The following is a 20,022-nucleotide window of genomic DNA, read 5'->3' as shown; positions in this document are numbered from 1 at the left end:
CCATATATCTATCAGTCTAGTAATGATGAACTTCCTCTCCTTTTGTCTGGAAAACTTTTTGTCTCTCCTTCAATTCTGAAGGACAGCTTTGCTGAATGGAGTATTATTGGTTGGCAGGTTTTCTCTTTCAGCATTTTGAAAAATCATTACAGTCCCTCCTGGCTTGCAAAGTTCATGCTGAAAAATTCACTGATAGTCTTAATAGGATCCCCTTCTAAGTAACAAATTGATTTTAAGATTCTTTCTTTGTCTGTTATATTTTCTTTGCTAAAATTCTCACTTTGTTTATGCCTTGCTCTCTGACCTCAGTGACCATCTTTATGACCATTGTTTTGAACTCTCTGTTGGGTAAGTCACATTCTCTGTCTTACTAAGATCACCTTCTAATGATTTATCTTGTTCCTCTGTTTGAGACATATTTCCTTGTTGTTGTTACTTTTTTTTTCATTTTCCTTCAATCTTTGTGTTGGTTTCTGCACATTACATGTGCACTCTTGACATTGACTCATCATCAGTCCAGATGAAGCTCCTGGTTGTCTCTCAAACCTTTATGGTTGTCCCCCATAGTTGAGGGTGTGCCAAGATCAGTCAGTGTTCCAAGGAAGAGAATATCAGTCAGCACATAGATGCAGGCTAACCAGAAACTGTACCCTCATGGAAGAGCTGGGATAAGATATAGTTAAGTTCCTTCCAAGGAGAAATTTGAAAATGGGTATATTTACCTGCTTCCTCTACAGGAAGCCCAGGCAGATAGTCATGAGAGTGGGGGAGGAACGAAAGAGTGCTCCTGCACCGAGGGAAAAGCTGCTGCTTTGTTTGCTGCCCTCCTGTGGAGCATGTGAATGCAGCCCCATTAGCTTTCAGAGCTAAGTGATTTGGGAATTCCATCCCTGGTATGGCAGCCATTAAAAACTGAGTCACTAAATACGTGGACAAACTGCTTTCAAGGTGGTACCAGCGATTTGGTTTTATTGTTGGATCAAGCCAGAGAGGGAATGCAGAAGTGCCTACCAGCTCCCCTGGACTCTAGGGAGATCTCAGTCAGCCTCTAGATGCATGTTAAATAAGAAGCCAGACCTTCAGTCCTCAGCTTGTAAAGTATGCAGTCAAATCCCTCAAGGGAAGTCTGGACAATGGAAGATTTTGCCTGCTATTTCTGGGCTGAGCCTTGAGGGGTAGCCACAGGAAGTGAAGTACACCCATTGCCAAGTACTTCTTTGTTTGCCATAGTCCTTGAGTCACTGGATGTCTCTCAGTGGGATTTTCTGACTATGTAGTTGTACAGTCCGTGCGTCTGTGGTACAGGGAAGTTCAGGAGTTCCTTTGTTGTCATCCTGGTCCCTCCTAAAACTACTTGTGCTTGATTGTGTTTTTGGTATTTGTGTCTTTCAAGGAATTTTTCCACTCAGTATAAGCGGCCAAATTTGATGTTTTATAATTGTTCACGACATTTCCCTATTATGCTTTTTTCTTTTAAAAAATCTTAATACATTTCAGTTCAGTTCAGTAGCTCAGTCATGTCCAACTCTTTGTGACCCCATGGACTGCAGCAGGCCAGGCCTCCCTGTCCATCACCAACTCCCAGAGTTTGCTCAAACTCATATCCATTGAGTCAGTGATGCCATCCAACCATCTCATCCTCTGTCATCCCCTTCTCCTCCTGCCCGCAGTCTTTCCTAGCATCAGAGTCTTTTCCAATAAGTCAGTTCTTTACATCAGGTGGCCAAAGTATTGGAGCTTCAGCTTCAGCATCAGTCCTTCCAATGAATATTTAGGACTGGTTTGATCTCCTTGCAGTCCAAGGAACTCTCAAGAGACTTCTCCAACACTACAGTTCAAAAGCATCAATTCTTCAGTGCTCAGCTTTTCTCAGCAAAGATAGGGTTTACACTGGAGAGAATGGATAGCTGGAAAATCCAAAAAGTATTAAAAGTACAAAAAAAGAAAGAAAATAAATCATTTTAAAAGTTTTTATGAATGTTAATTACAGCCTTCTTGAAATCTAAAATAGTTATTTCTCTGAAAATTTCCAAAATAATATGTTATTTGGACAGAGTAAGAATTTTGTTTCCCCCCCCCCCCCCAGGAGCATAGGAGTACTGTTATAAGATTGCTATCTATGACTTGTACTAATTCAATCACTTTTGATGTCAACTTTCTGTCTCATTGGAAGAGACTCTGATGCTGGGAGGAATTGGGGGCAGGAGGAGAAGGGGACGACAGAGGATGAGATGGCTGGATGGCATCACTGACTCAATGGACGTGAATCTGAGTGAACTCCGGGAGTTGTTGATGGACACGGAGGCCTGGTGTGCTGTGATTCATAGGGTCGCAAAGAGTCGAACACGACTGAGTGACTGAGCTAACTTCTGTCTCCCTGACTACATATCATATAGAAAAGAAAAGGTTCCTCTTGGATTTTCATTTTATTATGCTCACCAGATGATTTATGCACAACTAGATATCTGTGTTATGAATATTATCATTGGCATTTAGGGAACTATGGGAAATTAATTACAGCCAGGCATTGTTCTAAGCATTTTTACAGTTTAATATCTAATTGAATCCTAAATGTAATTGCAGTAGAATCAGTGCTGTTAAAATCCCCAAATTGCATATGACAGAAGGTGTAAGTAAATTTCCCAAGATCACACATTTAGTAAGTGGCAGAATCAGAATCTAAGCAACCCTCCACATTAACAAAATGATTAATTGTAGGGAAAAGATCCCATAAGTAAGGGCAGGGCATTAATCCTTCAGCTCAGTGCAAACACTTCTGATGTCTCAAAGATTAATCTGGATATGGTCATGAGAAACCTGAAACAATAATTACAAATGTAAACGGTATAAGATATGCCATATGATGGCACCACTTGTAGTTGTGTATTAGCCAGTAGACAAAATGCATGTGGTTTTAATTTTCTGTAGGAAAAATGTAAATTTGAAGTGTGTACCCACTGGGGCCCTCAGGAGAAACCAAGAAAGATTTTTTTCCCTAAAATTCTCTGCATTAAAAAATTTTGCTTCCCCAACATTTGGGATACACAAAAGTGATCAATTTTCTCTTGTGGATTAGGTGCAAAAAATGTCAGAACCGAGGCCCACATTTAATAACTCTATTGAATCTAACTTCATACATTTCTATGCCTTTTTATTTTTTTTCTTTTTTATTTTTATTTCCTCATTTTCCTTTTTTTTTTAAAAAAAAAAAAAAGACAACATATAATTTTTTTTTCCTCTGGAGGCCCTCTATGTCCTGCTGCTGGATTCTGAACTGGTTGCTCTGTAGGTCTATTGCAGCACTGTTATTTGGAGATAGTGATTGCTACCATTGGTAGAAGGTTTCATTCATTTAACTTAATGTCAGTTACTGGGCAATATGCTACAAACTGGAAACCTAGCAATACACGAGACAAAAAAGTTATTTCATACTTCTGCAGGGAGTGGAGAGGAGTTAGATAACAAGGCATATAAGCGAACAGATAATACAGTGTTTCAGGTGTTGATAAGAAGTTAAAGCAAGATAAATAGAAAAATAGTGACTTGGCAGAAGTGAGGGTTGTTGCTAATATGTCAATTTTAAAGGCTAAGAAAATACTCTTGGAGAAAGTGCCATTTGAATTGAAGCCTGAATGATTAAAGAAAGGCAGACAGAAACAGAGCTCTGTAACTGTAACCAGGAGAATCAGTAACAAGTACGAAGTTTCAGGGCTGAAGCCTGGCATGTTGGAGTAGCAGCAAGAAAGGCCATTACGACTAGGGGTTAATCAATGGGAGAAGCCATAGGAAAAGTTGATGTCATAAAAGTTGCACTTTTATTTATTGGATGGTGCTGCAGATTCCCATAGTTGACAAGGCAAGCAGACTGCAACACTGCTTTAATGTTCTTATTTCAGTTGCTGTTACCTGATATGTGGGCTTCCCAGGTGGAGCTACTGGTAAAGAACTTGACTGCCAATGCAAGATACATAAGACATGGGTTCCGTCCCTAGGTCAGGAGGATCCCCTGAAGGGGAGGGCACTGCAACCCACTCCAGTTTTCTTGCCTGGAGAATCCCATGGACAGAGTAGCCTGGTGGGCTACAGTCCATAGAGTTGCAAAGAGTAGGACACGACTTATGCAACTTAGCAGGCAGGCAGGCACCTGATATGTGGTCAGTATTTACTCACGTTAGAGAGAATGAGAAGTAGTAATTTGGTTAATCAAGATTTTTTTTTCTAATTATTATCCTTTCTTTAGCAAAGTTAGTTTTACAAAACCTTAATGAACTTCCTACTATCCAGCTCTGAGTTCCTCCCATACTTTCCTTTCAGTTCAGTTCAGTCACTCAGTCGTGTCTGACTCTTTGCGACCCCATGAATCCCAGCACGCCAAGCCTCCATGTCCATCACCATCTCCTGGAGTTCACTCAGACCCACGTCCATTGAGTCCGTGATGCCATCCAGCCATCTCATCCTTGGTTGTCCCCTTCTCCTCCTGCCCCAATCCCACCCAGCATCAGAATCTTTTCCAATGAGTCAGCTCTGAACATGAGGTGGCCAAAGTACTGGGAGCTTCAGCTTTAGCATCATTCCTTCCAAGGAAATCCCAGGGTTGATCTCCTTCAGAATGGACTGGTTGGGTCTCCTTGCAGTCCAAGGGACTCTCAAGAGTCTTCTCCAACACCACAGTTCAAAAGCATCAATTCTTCGGCACTCAGCCTTCTTCACAGTCCAACTCTCACATCCATACATGACCACAGGAAAAACCATAGCCTTGACTAGACAGACCTTAGTTGGCAAAGTAGTGTGTCTGCTTTTGAATATACTATCTAGGTTGGTCATAACTTTTCTTCCAAGGGGTAAGCGTCTTTTAATTTCATGGCTGCAGTCACCATCTGCAGTGATTTTGGAGCCCCCAAAAATAAAGTCTGATACTGTTTCTACTGTTTCCCCATCTATTTCCCATGAAGTGATGGGACCAAGTGCCATGATCTTAGACTTAACTGAAGCATTACCTCTTCTAGCAAGTCTTCCCTAATTTCGTCCAGGATGTATAAGTACCACATTATGGTTCTTCTATGAGTTTGCACTCTGTCATTCCATTTATAACTTGGTATTATGAGTATATGTATGTAACTCTGTTTTCTCCAGTATTCTAAAAGGTTTTTGAAGGAGAAGACCATTTCTTGTCATCCTTTTATCTTCAACCTTAGCATAGTGTGAGATGAAGAGATGATGTTCAACTTGTTAACAAATGGAGGTCCCACTGCACCCTGCTTACAAAATCAATTACATACTCACAAATGTTGGTAGCAAAGGAAAGGCACCTTTAATTAGAATGCCAATAGTCTGGGCAGATGATGGACTCAACATCCCCCCAAAACCAATTCTGAAGATTCTGCTTGGCCATGACATTTTAAAAAGAGTAAAGTAATCTTAGTTAATCACTGAGATAGGGATTCAGAGTGGTCACCATGCCCACCACCCCCACCCGCCTAGTGTGCAGACTCATTGACTTCTTGTAATCTTCCTCTAGTTGTAATCTTGTTCACACAGTTTGTTTGGAAGATTACAAGTTTCCAAAGTGAAGGTGAAGCTAGGTAAGAGATTTGGTCCTCTGTTCTTTATTGATATTTATTCTTCATTTCTTTTTCTTTGATCTACAGAAAGAACTGACAAGTTAGACAAGGTATTGTGTGATTAAAAGATTTTAGAGGTGTGCTTGAGCCAGAGATAAGCAGAGCAAGGGGGTACCTGGTTTAAAAGTTAATTCTAATCTACCTTTCTTAAAGTGACAAAAAAAGGGGCTTCCTGCTAAGATGAGTTTCCTATAAAGAGCTGCTTGCACATCCCCACTTGTCAGAACAAGATTCTAATTCTATGACATTAGGGGCAAAGGTCTATCTTCTGTAATTTCTTCATGGTAATATAGGGTGCTGTATTCTCAGAGTGGAAGGTGTCAATGTGAGTCTGTAGCATTTCTGACAATTTTAGTTGTCTGCATATATATATAGGCTGAAATTGAAAGTGAAGTCGCTCAGTCATGTCCGACTCTTTGCTACCGTGGGCTGTAGCCTATCAGACTCCTCCATCCATGGGATTTTACAGGCAAGAATACTGGAGTGGGTTGCCGTTTCCTTCTCCAATATATAGGCAGAGAAACCTACAATTATTCTGATGCCTACAGAGATGTAGATTATCATGAGCAATAAAGTTAATCCCGTTCTCTTGAGGCCTGTTCTTGAAGTTGTTCTAGCCATAGATTCAGTACTGCTCAAGTGGGAGCATCTAACATTATGGCTACAGACTGGTCATCATGCAGTTAGCTTTTTTCGCCTTTGGTGGCAATTACAGTATCTGTAGAATAATTCTCTATTGTCTAATCATTAATCGTTTGGTTTGGTGTTTGGGGTTGGCGCCTGCAGGGTTCTACGCAGTTCCAGAGTCATGTTTACTGAGTAAGTAAAATTTGCCAGTTCCGTGCTTGTCCTTCTGCTTTGTCTTTAGCGTTATTCAGATTTTTCTCAGTGATAAGTGATACCCCCTTCTCCCATCCTAACATGTAATTGAAACAAAACAATAGATGATTACTTTGGTTTAGTAAAGTAACATCCAAAAGCTCCTTACCATAACAGACCATCTAAAAGCTTATTGTGAGAAAAGGCAGAAAATTGCCATTGTAACTTTGTTGGCATCAGATAGGAATGATCATACACAATAGGTGCTTTTTCAGTCAATACAGACAGATAAAATGACTGCTGAATCATAGTGAAAGGATTTAAGGGAACTAATTCTAAGCAGTCTTTATAGCAATGCCTCATTCTTTGACAATGAGAGATCCATTCATAAATATGCATTATACGTGGAAAACAACTTACAAAAGAGTCTCCCTCCACTGATGTTTGGGCACTCAAGATGTTTGTTGGGAATCACCCAGTGGACATTAAGGTCTTTACTTTTACTACAAATCTCATTTTATTATAGTTATTTTGTAAGCCATCTTAGTATTTTTGAATATGATGAATACATCAGTAATAAGTAAAAATAAAGAGGACTATGTTTCAAGTATGCAAAGATAAATGTGACTTGAGTGGCTTAGTGATCTAACATTTTTGAGTGAGAGAGACTAATCTCTGAGACCTTAGAAAAGTTTTGTAACATCTTTCAAACTGTTTTCCACATGTGGGAACTGGGAGGTAAAAGTGAAGACATAGGACCATTATCAGAATTCGAGGAGATGAAGCTTAAGAGCACTAGCCCAGTGCCTGGTATTGCTTAGATACTCAGCAAATGTTAATTCCCACCTCTCCTTCACTGCCTCAAGCTCCCTGACCCTGACATGAATTTCAGAACTTGCTTTCCCCAAGTCTGTAATCTGGACATACTGAAGTAGCTTGAGAAACAGTGATCTGAAGGCAATAAATTCCATTGGCTATTTCCTGCCCCAAAGACATTACCCAATTTTTTTAAAGCTTTATCTGGCCATTTCTACCTGCCTCACTACTACCAAGTAACATCTTCATTGTCTTACAAAATGCTGATTTTAATAGTTAAGCTAGATGCATCCCAAATTTTATTTTTCATATTTAAATTAAATATGTATTTAAAGATCCAAATTCATTAAAATAATACCTTAGGTTGTAGATATAAAGATAAAACAGAAGGATAAAATGTTAGTTGTATTTAAATAACATTAGTCACCCACTTTTATTGTTGTTGTTACAAGAGAACTTAAATACAAAAGGGAAAAATGATCACCACAGGAAATGTCCAGTAGTAGTTGAGTTCACATTACAAATGCTTAAACTGACTTTCACCTTTAACTGCAATGGTGTGATGTGTTTCAGTTGCTCTTTAATTTGTAAGGCTACTTTGTAATTTACTAGTAGAGTCCTGTTCATTCTTCTTGGCTGTTCTCTCTCTTCAAGGTAATGGCAGATAATTGCACTAAGGCGTGTCAAATTTTCATATTAACAAAGCTGAATTAAAAAAAAATAATAATGTTAAAAGAGCAGAGCAAACTGAGTGTCTCACCTGCTGGCTATGACAGTGAAGTTTCAGTTGCAGACAGGACAGATACCAGAACCGTTGCTTACTCACATGAAACAAAGAATACATTTTTCTTCAAAGGCAAACTTTGCATATCAAAATAATACTTCACATATAATGAATTCTAATTTTTATCTGTTTTGACTAATGAATCAGTATTATCAGATCTGACAGTGGAAGACTGTGTTTTCCTTATTTCACTAAGAGATTTGCAAGATAATAAATTGAATTGTTAAATTGTTGTGTCTCATAGGATTCAAGGTTTAAAACATTTATGCTTTGCATTAATTGCTACAAATTAAAAATGGGAGGCATTCAAATAATGTTGAAATGGATCAATTATTTCATTAAACCTCTTTTTATAAATGATAGACTAAGTGAAGTCATGATTGCATGGAAAATGAAGAGGCGGAGCTATACATTCTAAAGTTCAATTTGTACCAATTTTATTTTTAAAATATAAATAATAAAATATGAATATTGAATATACTGTATTATACATGTACTTGTTTTAACTTTTAAGTATATATTATAATTCCTAAAAGGTTAGGAAATGGTCATGGCATGCATGCATGCCAAGTCACTTTAGTTGTGTCTAACTCTTTGTGACCTTATGGACTGGAGACCGTCAGTCTCCTCTGTCTATGGGATTCTCCAGGCAAGAATACTGGAGTGGGTTACCATGCCCTCCTTGAGGGCATCTTCCTGACCCAGGGATTGAACTGTCTCTTATGTCTCCTGCATTGGGAGGTGGATTCCTTACCACTAGTGCCACCTGAGAAGTCCAGGAAATGGTCATGGAAAGTTGAAATTTCTTTCACTCAAGCTTGTATCATAGTTAGGAATTTATAATTAGAGAAGGAAGTGGCAACCCACTCCAGTGTTCTTGCCTGGAGAATCCCAGGGACGGGGGAGCCTGGTGGGCTGCCGTCTATGGGGTCACATAGAGTCGGACACGACTGAAGCGACTTAGCAGCAGCAGCAGCAGCATATAAATTTTTAATATATGGCTAGAGACTGCTGAAGTTTGGGAAACCAGTTAACTCCTATTGAGTGTATAATAATTTCCCTCTTCAGTCAAGTTTATTGCTATTAATTTTGTTAGCTTTTTTTTTTTTTCTGGAAACTAATAACTAGCAAACACAAATGTAAACTTGCATTCATTTGGTAGTTTTCTAACATGTATACAATCATGTGAATTGAATCGCCAGTCTATGTCTGACACAGGATGCAGCATGCTTGGGGCTGGTGCATGGGGATGACCCAGAAAGATGTTATGGGGAGGGAGGTGGGAGGGGGGTTCATGTTTGGGAATGCATGTAAGAATTAAAGATTTTAAAATTTAAAAAATAAAAAACTAAAAAAAAATAAATAAATAAATAAAATAAAATAAATGATCAGTCAGCATGATAAAAAAAAAAAAAAAGAAAAAGACAAAAAAAAAAAAAAGAAATCAATAAATCTAAATAATATTTTCTTGCATGTCTCCTTTGTGGTAAAATTTTCATTATAATTAGCAGTAAACATTTATTAAATGCTCACTGTGGGCCAGTGGCTGTACAAAGTATTTACATGTAAAGTTTCATTTAATCCTCATAACAGCCCTAGAGTCCCAAGTTGCAGTTATTATCACCTCCATTTGACAGATGAGGAAATTGAGTTTTGAAGAGATTACTCAGTGCTCCACTGGGTAAATTAGTTAAGTAGCAGAAGAAATCAAGCCTCTGTCTTTTGAACTGCATTGAGGCTTAACCACTACATTATACCTCTGTGAACTGTGCACAGGAAATAGCCAGTACTGTGTTAAATTACAGAAAATAAGCTTCTAGCAAATATGCAAATGTATAGAGTTCTTAGCCAGCTCAAAGAAAAGGCAGAAATCTTCAACTGTGGAGTGGGTTGGAAGAAAACAACTTTTCCATTTGATTTGATACAGAGAAGACAGCACAGATACAGCATATACAATTTGATGCCATAGTGAGATTGGGTATGTGTATATCTATAAAGGAAATTTGAACACAGTACAAAAATACAATTATGGAAATATTATTTTGTGGCCCCTTAAAAATTAGAAACATAAAATCCTGCCAGTGGTTACTCAGAAATTGATAAAAATCTCTTATAAGAAATACTCTATGTCTCTCCTCTTCCTCTGAGTTCTGATTTGCTTCTTTTATTGGTTGTATATAGTTGTGAATTTTTCTCCCCTTTTCACTGAGTAGATAGGAATAAAGAAGTTGTTTTGGAAACTATTAGCTTTGCAGACGTTCTTACCAGGTTACATCCTGGCTTGTAGAATTGTTTAAATTGGAGAGGAAATTTACATACTTATAAATAGATAAATAAATACATAAAAGTATGTGTGCATATAAATGTACAAATACAGTAAGAAGACTGTATAAGCACAATTAATATTATTTGTTAGTGAAGAGATGCTAGATGGAGAATTGTTTTCTAATGCCAGCCAAAACTGTTTAAGGAGAAAAAAAAATCATGTTATTTTCATCTGAACTGAACTATGAAGCAAATGTCAATAAAATTAGATAAGTTAAATTTTGTGGAAACAGTAAAATGATAGAATTTACAGTTTTACATAGTGTAAAGGCACCAACACTATCACTAACTCTTAATATTGTGAGCTACAATTCAGTTTATAGTCACTGTCAACTTGTCTTTGCCCTTATCCTTCACACTTAATTAATCATTGCTAATTCTGCCTTGGGGCCTCCCTGGTGACTCAGTGGTAAAGAATCCAAGAATCTGCCTGCCAATTCAGGAGACAGGGGTTTAATCACTGGGTCTGGAAGAACCCCTGGAGAAGGAAATGGCAACCCACTTCAGTGTTCTTGCCTGGGAAATCCCATGGACAGAAAGAGCCTGGTGGGCTACAGTCCATGGGGTTGCCAAGGAGTCGGTCCTGTCTTAGTGACAAAACAACAACAAATACAACAAAAGACTTCAGCTGGAAGACATACTGAACTGTGCTTTCAAAGAACAGAGAGAGTATTTATGATCAGATGGAAGTTGAGGGAGAGAGTACAGATAGGAGAAAATGATCAGAAGACATGGGACATTAGATATGTTTAGAAATTATAAGTAGTGGAGGTGGCAAGAGCATGGAAGGCATTGGAGAGTAGAGACAGAAGTTACAGTGGGGGTCAGGTTGCCATTGGCCAGGCAAGTCACCTGAATGGGCTGAAATTTCTCTGCGCTACTGAATGTGTGACAAGCAATTGATGGTTTTAAAGTAGTGATTTGAAATATTACAGCCTATGTTCATCAAATTAGGTGGTAGTATACAGTATGAATTTGAAGAGTAAGAAATGGAGGTAAATAACAGATATACTAACAGATTACTTCAGCTTTTGAGTCAAGTGTGACTTGAATTGGGGATAAGATGGTAGGAGCAGGGCAAGGATAAATTCTACAGCTACTTCAAAGGAAGAATCCACAGAAGAGTAGAAAAAAGATGCTGTGGGTTGTGCCAGAGGTTGATGACCAAGTTTGCTATCTGGATTCAGGTAGGGTTGACTCATGAAGTATTTTATTTAACCAGGATTTCTGTGAGACGGAGCCAGAGAAGTGTTTCCAAATGCACCAAAAATACCCTAGAGGGGTAGTAAAGTAAAATAAAAATATAGACTTTGAAAGAACCTGTGTAATTATTAAGTAAATAAAGGATCTTTGAGTAATTTTTTTTAGCACAAGGATATCTATTATTTCCATTGGTAATAGTAAGAAAACCAAGTTTGAAGCTGCCCTGTCAATACACAATAAGCAAAACTTCTAATGATATCTCAAACCCTAGAGATTATCTTCTACATGGAAGCAGAGCTTGGCAAGTAAATCTTGAGATTTAAATTTAGACTGTTGCAGAAAATATAAAGCTAATCATTTGAACTGTACGTATTTTAAAGCAAAATCAATACGTTAAACAAAAGAGCTAGCTGTAAGGACATCATAAATGTTTGGGAATTTCTATTATTGTCATAAGAAAAAGAATGAAAAAAATATGGTCAAGAAGCATAAGCTCTATATCTGATTCTGTCATTGATTTATTTCATGTTTTAGAACATGTTTCTTGATACCTAATATCCCTAAGTATAAAATGAGTATAGTCAAAGTTATGTTTGTCTTTCTTCTAAGTATGAAAAAAAATTGAATACTTGCTGATTGTTTATTGGAGAGTTCATGAGCTTTGGAAAATCAGCTCAAGGCTCTGACTACCAGCTCTTCATTTGTAAAATGAGAATAACAACAACCAAAATGAATTTTGTGAGCAATAAATGAATGTTATTTAACTTTTTAAAAGAATCACATAGTATTTAGTAAAATTCCATTTGATTTTATTTCAGGATGCATGTAAATGTTCATATTTTCTAAAATAATCATATTCAACTTCACAGGCCTATTTGAAGTAGAAAATGAAAGTTCTAATGCTTATGTATCATTTCTTGTGAAGAAAAGAAAAAAGTAAAACCAAAATAAGACTCCCTTTACCATGTAGTTGGGTGTATTTTTTCTAACTATTTTCTGCACATATAAGCATAGAAATTCATTTAATAGTTTTTATTTTTATTTTTATTTTTTTTACAAAATACAGGCTCATAATATGTATACTAACCTATAATTTTCCTTGTTTGCTTAAAACTGCCTGACATTTATCTTTTCATGTCAGTACAGGCAGACCTATCTCGTTTTGTTTAAGTTGCATATTATTCTGTAATTTCATATAACACCATGATGATGCATCCATGGAGGGGGATTCCTGAGCCACAGGAGAGAAGGGAGTGTAAATAACTCAGGTATTGGAATAGCATGAAAACTTGTAGAGAGTCGAGCTTTTGGAAATCAGATGCAGACAGGTCCTGAATTTTCTTTTCTTTTTTTTTTTTTTCTTGCTTGTTTTCTAGCCTGAAATCTACTTAGTAAAAAAAGTTTTACTATTATTTTAATTGAAATTTCTTTGAATATTAGAGTGGTAAGAATCTCTTATCTATGTTTGCTAGGTCTTTGTGGGTTTTTTTTTTTCTTTTTAGATTGTCCATTAATCACAGCCATTTTTCTAATATTTCTCTTTTTCCTCAGATTTATAACAATTCTTCTTATATTAGTAGTAGTATCCCTTTGCCTTTCATATATCGAGTGTATATTTTTCTAGTACGTTGTTTTTATTTTAAATGGTAGTTTGGTTTTGGTTTACGTTTTTGTTAAATCCTCAACAGTAATAATGAGAACCCTTAAACCTTAGTTTCACAAGAATGAAAATCAAATTTGACATTGCTTATGCAACTGAGAAAATCCTGACATAAATAGCTTATTTTTAGATTCTCTGTTTGGAAGTTATCTGATTAAAAAGTCTAGATTAAACGAAAAAATTTTAAAAGTCGCTTTGAGAATCTTTTCTTATGGTAATTACAACCGTTTACTGGGGTTGCATAGTTTATCTCTTCCACTAATTAATCTTTATCCTCCTTGAAATGTACCTGCAAATCTTACTTTCTTCAAGTAACCTCTGTGAATGGTTACACTAGATATTCTTCTGCCTCATATACTCAGCTTTATTGTGTTGAGTAATTTCTACTTAGTGCTATACTACGTGCCTTTCCATTGTGATCCTTTTTTTTTTCTTTAACCAAATATAGTTAATTTACAATATTGTGTTACTTTCTGGTGTACAGCAGAATGCTTCAGTTATATGTATATATAAAATTTTCAGATTCTTTTCCTTTGTTGAATATAGTTCCCTGTGCTATATGGTAGTAGTCCTTGATGTTTATTTTAGGCATAGTAGTGATCCTTGTTTCCCCGTCTATTTCCCATGAAGTGATGAGGCCGGATGCCATGATCTTCGTTTTCTGAATGTTGAGCTTTAAGCCAACTTTTTCACTCTCCTCTTTCACTTTCATCGAGAGGCTTTTTAGCTCCTCTTCACTTTCTGCCATAAGGGTGGTGTCATCTGCATATCTGAGGTTATTGAGATTTCTCCCGGCAATCTTGACCCCAGCTTGTGTTTCTTCCAGTCCAGCGTTTCTCATGATGTACTCTGTATGTAAGTTAAATAAGCAGGGTGACAATATACAGCCTTGACGTATACCTTTTCCTATTTGGAACCAGTCTGTTGTTCCATGTCCAGTTCTAACTGTTGCTTCCTGACCTGCATACAGATTTCTCAAGAGGCAGGTTAGGTGGTCTGGTATTCCCATCTCTTTCAGAATTTTCCACAGTTTATTGTGATCCACATAGTCAAAGGCTTTGGCATAGTCAATAAAGCAGAAATAGATGTTTTTCTGGAACTCTCTTCCTTAATCCCAGGGTTGATCTCCTTCAGAATGGACTGGTTGGATCTCCTTGCAGTCCAAGGGACTCACAAGAGTCTTCTCCAACACCACAGTTCAAAAGCATCAATTCTTGGGCGCTCAGCCTTCTTCACAGTCCAACTCTCACATCCATACATAACCACAGGAAAAACCATAGCCTTGACTAGACGGACCTTAGTTGGCAAATAATGTCCCTGCTTTTGAATATGCTATCTAGGTTGGTCATAACTTTTCTTCCAAGGAGTAAGCGTCTTTTAATTTCATGGCTGCAGTCACCATCTGTGATGATTTTGGAGCCCCCCAAAATAAAGTCTGACACTGTTTCCACTGTTTCCCTGTCTGTTTCCCATGCTGAAGCTGAAACTCCAGTACTTTGGCCACCTCATGCGAAGAGTTGACTCATTGGAAAAGACTGATGCTGGGAGGGATTGGGGGCAGGAGGAGAAGGGGACAACAGAGGATGAGATGGCTGGATGGCATCACGGACTCGATGGACGTGAGTCTGAGTGAACTCCGGGAGATGGTGATGGACAGGGAGGCCTGGCGTGCTGCGATTCATGGGGTCGCAGAGAGTCAGACACGACTGAGCAACTGAACTGAACTGAACTGATGTGATCCTTGTTTCTTAAGATCACATCAGCCCAAGTGTAGACAGCAGAATATAAAGCCAGTCCACTCAGGATATCTTTGGCTCTTCTTGCCCTGGCTCACTGCTCTAGCTCCCCTGCCTCCTTTCAGCTACAGCTGCTGTTCCGCATTCTCCTTTGCTATTTACGATCCATCTTCCTGTTCCTCATGTTGCTCTTCTTTGATATCATGGCAGTCACCATCACTCACAGCATACATCAAGTTTCCTGTCACTATTGCTGCTTGATAACAGAAGTTCTGAATCCTCTCCTGCCAAACTTGTTCATACTGCTGGTTCCCGTCTCTGTACAGGCTGCAGAGTGACTCTCCATTGAAAATAAGCTGCTCTCTCACAGCCCCTAAGCACCAGTGAGGAGGAGGAGGAGTTTTCTCCAAACTCTTGGTTCTCTAGAACTACTTTTTTCCACAACCAACTCAACCTTCTCAGGCTTTAGCTTCTTTGTGAAGAAGTGAAGTGAAGTCGCTCAGTCCTGTCCAACTCTTTGCAACCCCATGGACTGTAGCCTACCAGGCTCCTCTGTCTCTGGGATTTTCCAGGCAGGAATACTGGAGTGGGTTGCCATTTCCTTCTCTAGGAGATCTTCCCAACCCAGGGATCGAACCTGGGTCTCCCATATTGCAGGCAGACGCCTTACTATCTGAGCCACTGTGTGTGTGTGTGTGTGTGTGTGTGTGTATATATGAACATGATATGTATGTGTATATATATATATATGTAATATATATATTTGTTTTTACTGCCATCTCTACTACTAGGTTGTAAACTTCTGAGGGGCAAGGATTGTGTGTGTTTTATTTAGTACTTAGCCTTCAATTAATAGTGACTTATTAACTAATGTTTCTTATTAAATGTTAAACATGTAAACACTCATTTTTATTATATTACCTCTTATTTTACTGGTATAAAATTTTTATATTTTTTTCTAAAATAAGATATTACAAACTTGATTGAAGGTTTATTTGTACATATGCCTCCTTGAATTCAATTCCCTTCTCTGCTTGCCCAAACCTACTATTAGAACTTTTTATCCCCGTGAATTTCTCTGTATCTTTATGATAGATTCATGCACATTGTTACATGTATCAGTTTTTTATTCTTCTTTTTGCTTCAGTTAAGTTCAGTCGCTCAGTCCTGTCCGACTCTTTGCGACCCCATGAATTACAGCATCCCAGGCCTCCCTGTCCATCACCAACTCCTGGACTTCACTCGAACTCATGTGCATTGAGTTGGTGATGCCATCCAGCCATCTCATCCTCTGTCGTCCCCTTCTCCTCCTGCCCGCAATCCCTCCCAGCATCAGAGTCTTTTCCAATGAGTCAACTCTTCACATGAGGTAGCCAAAGTATTGGAGTTTCAGATTCAGCATCAGTCCTTCCAATGAACACCCAGGACTGATCTCCTTTAGGATGTTCTGGTTGTGGATTCAGTTTTACGAATCTAGCTCAGTTTATTTATCCATTCATTGACTGAAAGAGTAACTTTCAACATATATAGTTTTTGTAAAAATATGTTTCATTTCTCTTAGATAAATGCCTGGAGTTGGACTGTTGATAAGTGTATATTTAACTTGATTGGCAAACTGCTTTCCAAAGGCACTGTCATATTTTGCATTCTCAGCAGCATTATATCAGAATTCAAACTTCTCTGCATCTGTATACTTTCACCAGCCCTTGATATTATCAGGTGTTGTTTTGTTTTATTTTGAGCTGTTTTAGTAGACATGTAGTGATATCACATTATAATTTTAATTTGAAAGTACCTAGTGACTTTCATGCATTGGAGAAGGAAATGGCAACCCACTCCAGTATTCTTGCCTGGAGAATCTCAGGGACGGGGGAGCCTGATGGGCTGCCGTCTGTGGGGTCGCACAGAGTCGGACATGACTGAAGCGACTTAGCAGCAGCAGCAGCAGTGACTATGTTGAGCATATTTTCATGTGCTTATTTTTCCATCTAATTATATTCTTTGCTCAATTATCATTCAGATCACTTGCCCATTTTTCATTGGGTAATTTTTTTTTAATTGGGATTTGAAAGTACTTTGTATATTCCAGATATGTCCTTTATCAGATATGTGTTCTGCAGGTCAGTTGCCTTTCTTTTTATTTAGTCAACAGTATCTTTAGAAAAGCAGATTTTAATTTTCATAAAGTCCAATATATCAGTATTTTATGGTTTGCACTTTTTGTGACAGATCTAAGTAACCATTGCCTGATCTTAGATTAGAAGATTTTCTGTGTTTTCTTTTAGAAAATCTTTAGTTTAGGCTTTATATTTAGGTCTGTGATTCATTCTGAGTCTTTATTTTTTTTTCTTGTATGTTGTGAAGTTTGGGTCGAGGTTTACTTATTTTTGCATAGGGATATTTAAATACTCTAGCAGACATATTGCAAGGACTACCTTTTCTCCATTGAATTAATATAACATTTTATTGAAAATTAATTGACCTTGAAGATATAATATCTTAATTACTGTAATTTCATTGTAAGATATGAAGACAGATGATGTAAAACCTTCAGCTATTTTAATAAACACCAGTTTTACTCTTCTATTTCTTTTGCTTTACCATGTAAATTTTAGAATGAACTTGTCAGTTTCCATGGGAAAAAAATCTGCTAGAATTCTGCCTGAGATTGCATTGAATCTGTAAATCAGCTTGGGAGAATTAATATTCTAATGACATTAAGTATTTCAATTCATGAATACAATATATTTCTCCATTTATTTAGATCTTATTTGATGTTTCTCTTCAGTACTTTGCAGTTTTATTTATATAAATCTTGTACATATATATCCTTAGATTTATACCTAAATATTCAATATACTTTGGTGCTATTATAAATGAACTCTTATTTTAACTTCAATTTTCAATAGTTCATTGGTAGAATATAGAAATACAGTGATTTTTGTATCTGAATTTGTATTCTGTAACCTTGCTGAACCTATTTAGTAACTATTTTGTAGTATTTTGAGGATTTAGATTATTGTTTTCCTCCAAATAGAGTGTTTCTTCCTATGCTATCTGTATGCCTCTTTTATTGCTCTTTTTCTTGACTGTGTGCAATCTTTAGGAGCTCCAGTACAATGTTTAGTAGGAAGAGTGAGAGTAAAAACCATTGCCTTGATCTTTTTATTAATAAGATGTTAGATGGAGGTTTTTTGCAGATTCTCTTTATAAGGTTAAGGAAATTTTCTTTAATTCCTAGTTTTCATAGTTTTTGTTGTGTTTGTTTTGTTTTTAAGCATGAACAAATGTTGAAGTTTGCCAAATATGTTTTACTCATCTATTGAGATGATAAAGTTTTTCTCTTTAGTCTGTTAATAATGATACATTACACTGATTCATTTTTCAGTGTTGAACCCATGCTGCACTTCTGGGATAAGTTTCTCGGTCATGATGTATTATCCATGTAGATATTGCAAGATTGAATTTGTCACTTGTTTTTGAGGATTTCCACATCAATTTTATGAGAGAGAATGTGGTTTAGTTTACTTTTTTGTACAGTGTCTTTGTTTTTTGTATCAGACCACCATACATTTAATTAATACATTCTTTTTTCTGGATTCAAAAAATTAACATAATTTTCTCATTTTATGAGCTTAATCACTCTAATTATACATTTATAGTTTTGTTGCTGTGTATATATTACATAAAAATTAACATACTACAAATTGTGGGATGTCTATCAGTTCAGTTCAGTTCAGTCACTCAGTCGTGTCTGACTCTTTGCGACCCCATGAATCGCAGCATGCCAGGCCTCCCTGTCCATCACCAACTCCCAGAGTTCACTCATACTCGCGTCCATTGAGTCAGTGATGCCATCCAGCCATCTCATCCTCTGTCGTCCCCTTTTCCTCCCGCCCTCAATCCCTCCCAGCATCAAAGTCTTTTCCAATGAGGCAACTCTTTGCATGAGGTGGCCAAAGTACTGGAGTTTCAGCTTTAGCATCATTCCTTCCAAAGAAATCCCAGGGCTGATATCTTATCCACAAATGAAACCTTTTGAAATAAATTACTTGTTTAAGGTTATTTGTATATTAATAGATTAAAATTTATTGTTGAAAACTAATTTTGTGTATATGTAGGTTATATTAATTTTTTGATCATAGGAAGTGTTCTAAGTGCTTAATAAATATGCATCCACATTTAAGTTTTAAAGTATCAGTTGAAATAATTAGATAAATTGATAGATGGAAATTGGAAAGAACATTTGATAAAACACACTTTGCTTTGGTGAAGTAGTATGTAGGAACCATGGTCTTTTTTTCGTTAAGGTTATCCTGAGGTCATATTTATTTAAGTAACTCTTTATATCCCATTCAGGATCATATTTATTTATTTTTTTCTTTTTTTGATTTGGATTCAAAGATATAAATGAATGTGAGAGCTGCTTTTGTTACTTTACATATATATGTGTGTGGGTGGGTGTACATACACACATCCTTCTATACATATACATACATTATTATGGATTATATATGGATTATATATTAATATTATATTATGTATTATATATGTATATGTATTATATGTGTGTATATATGTGTATGTAATACATATGTATTATAGTTTGTTTATATATGCATTTTATAAAAATATGCATATAATTTATTGTATATATTTGTCAGAACAGAACATACTTTCTTATGTACTAGCAAGCGCTGAGTGTTTATAATGAATGAAATTATTTCCACTGGCTTACATTACTTTGAGCTTTATCATGAGATTGAAAATACATACAAACAGAATTTGTATTCAGCAGCAGTAGGAATATTGTCTTTGCCTTAAGCTTGTTTGATCTAAAAAACACGGCCTGCCTGGTAATTCTGAAATCCTGACTAAGAGGTCTACCATGGACCATTTCACCAGAGGAGTGAGGAATCTTGATAAAATAATTTACTTTAAGCAAATATAGACTGGAAGCTACAGTCCACGTGGTCACAAAGATTCGGACATGACTGAATGACTAAGCACAAAACAGAATGGAAGCATTCAAGTTTGCTTCAAGAAAAATGGCTGTTG

The 20,022-nt window shown here is 36.9% G+C and overlaps 1 protein-coding gene across 2 annotated transcripts in view; it reads left to right on the top strand.

Annotated features, from left to right (window-relative positions):
* Positions 1-20,022, top strand: part of UNC13C (unc-13 homolog C) — a 701,596-nt gene that overhangs the window by 473,128 nt on the left and 208,446 nt on the right. The window lies entirely within an intron of this gene.

This window comes from Ovis canadensis, chromosome 7 (assembly GCF_042477335.2).
Source record: "Ovis canadensis isolate MfBH-ARS-UI-01 breed Bighorn chromosome 7, ARS-UI_OviCan_v2, whole genome shotgun sequence".
Classification (NCBI taxonomy): domain Eukaryota; kingdom Metazoa; phylum Chordata; class Mammalia; order Artiodactyla; family Bovidae; genus Ovis; species Ovis canadensis.
Note: the sequence above shows the minus strand (reverse complement) of the source record. Positions and strands in the feature narration are given on the sequence as shown.